Source organism: Anomaloglossus baeobatrachus, chromosome 9 (assembly GCF_048569485.1).
Source record: "Anomaloglossus baeobatrachus isolate aAnoBae1 chromosome 9, aAnoBae1.hap1, whole genome shotgun sequence".
Taxonomy (NCBI): Eukaryota; Metazoa; Chordata; class Amphibia; order Anura; family Aromobatidae; genus Anomaloglossus; species Anomaloglossus baeobatrachus.
Genome location: NC_134361.1, coordinates 54,735,579 through 54,738,153, shown reverse-complemented (window position 1 = coordinate 54,738,153; position 2,575 = coordinate 54,735,579).

Below are 2,575 nucleotides of genomic sequence, written 5' to 3'. Positions count from 1 at the left end.
GTATATACTTGAGTATAAGTTGACCCGAGTATAAGCCGAGGCATATAATTTTACCACAAATAACTGGGAATACTTATTGACTCAAGTATAAGCCTAGGGCGGGTAATGCAGCAACTACTGGTAAATTTCAAAAATAAAAATGGATACTAATAAAATGTAATGTACCCATCCTTGTGCCATGTAGTAATGTGTCCATATTGTATCCTGTGGTAATGTGCCCATATTGTACCCTGTAGTAATGTGCCCATATTGTCCCGGGACGTAATGTGCCCATATTGTCCCCTGTAGTAATGTGCCCATATTGTCTCCTGTAGTAATGTGCCCATATTGTCCCCTGTAGTAATGTGCCCATATTGTCCCATGTAGTAATGTGCCCATATTGCCCTTTTTAATAATGTGCCTATATTGTCCAAAGTAGTAATGTGCCCATATTGTCCCATGTAGTAATGTGCCCATATTGTCCTTTGCAGTAATGTGCCCGTATTGTCCCCTGTAGTAATGTGCCCATATTGTCCCCTGTAGCAATGTGCCCATATTGTCTCTGATAGCAATGTGCCCATATTTTCCCCTATAGCAATGTGCCCATATTGTCTCCTGTAGCAATGTGCCCATATTGTCCCCTGTAGTAATGTGCCCATATTGTCCCTTGTAGTAATGTGCCCATATTGTCCCCTGTAGCAATGCGCCCATATTGTCCCCTGTAACAATGTGCCCATATGGTCCCCTGTAGTAATGTGACCACATTTTGTCCCCTGTAGTAATGTGACCACATTTTGTCCCCTGTAGTAATGTGCCCATATTGTCTCCTGTAGTAATGTGCCCATCCTTTAGTATTGTCCTCATTCCAGTCCCCTTCTTGTGCTCTATTATGCCATTGTTCACATACACACACGCACATACACAAAATTATTCTCACCTGTCCTCCATTCGCACGGTGCCCTCTTACCTGCTTTTTGCGGACCGCAGGCTCATAGACCCCTCGGTTATGGCAACCAGTGCATGGGGCCGCCGCTGTTGTCGTCTGCGCTTTACTTCAGTTGAATGCTTTGTGGTGCCGCTGTATCAGCCACAATCACCAATGGGTCTATTGTGCCTGCGGTCCGCAATAAGCAGGTAAGATGGCATTGCTGGAACTGAGGACAGGTGAGAATACATTTTTGTGCGACCCTTGCTCGAGCATAAGCCAAGGGGGGTGTTTTCACCATAAAAAAATAGGCCGAAAAATTCTGCTTATACCTGAGTATATACGGTATATAGGACATGACACCAGGTCAAAATTGGCCAATTTTTGTTCTCATTCTACTGCTCCTGCTCACCAGAGTATTCCAGAAATTCCAGGATAATAAAAAATAGGTGATTTTTTTTACCTGTCCATAAATAAAATGTAAGGCGACTGTGATTTTTTTTAAAACTGAAGAAAGTTACCCAGATTATTTTGATTTTAATTATCATAATTTTACAGTTTACATTTTACACTGAATGCAGCTGATGTCTTTATACAGAATTATGGACTGTATCACTTATAAATAAAAAGATTTGTTATGGTTTCACAATGTGTGTGTAAAAAATATTGTTTCTCTGTGAGTTTTTGGGAAAGTGTCCATTAAAAAAAAAAGTCAATTTGGAAATCCAGGTTGGAACTCAAAGGGTAATAATGCAGAGCAGCCAAAGGACATGCCCCTGAGGAGCCTGTAAACCACACCACTTTGGTAAAGACCATAGCTAATACCACTGTATAAAAAGACTCATATTTCAGAAATTGTATACAAAAAACGAATACATGGGAGCTGTAGGAATAAAACAGGTGCATATACTGGACACTTTTGACTTGATGACAGGTGGGACTTTTCACCTTATGGGAAACCTCATAAAGTAAAATAAGACCAATTATAATCCTTTCTCAAATTTAATACAGTTAGGTCCAGAAATATTTGGACAGTGACACAATTTTCGCGAGTTGGGCTCTGCATGCCACCACATTGGATTTGAAATGAAATCTCGACAACAGAATTCAAGTGCAGATTGTAACGTTTAATTTGAAGGTTTGAACAAAAATATCTAATAGAAATTGTAGGAATTGTACACATTTCTTTACAAACACTCCACATTTTAGGAGGTCAAAAGTAATTGGACAAATAAACCAAACCCAAACAAAATATTTTTAATTTCAATATTTTGTTGCGAATCCTTTGGAGGCAATCACTGCCTTAAGTCTGGAACCCATGGACATCACCAAACGCTGGGTTTCCTCCTTCTTAATGCTTTGCCAGGCCTTTACAGCCGCAGCCTTCAGGTCTTGCTTGTTTGTGGGTCTTTCCGTCTTAAGTCTGGATTTGAGCAAGTGAAATGCATGCTCAATTGGGTTAAGATCTGGTGATTGACTTGGCCATTGCAGAATGTTCCACTTTTTTGCACTCATGAACTCCTGGGTAGCTTTGGCTGTATGCTTGGGGTCATTGTCCATCTGTACTATGAAGCGCCGTCCGATCAACTTTGCGGCATTTGCCTGAATCTGGGATGAAAGTATATCCCGGTACACTTCAGAATTCATCCGGCTACTCTTGTCTGCTGTTAT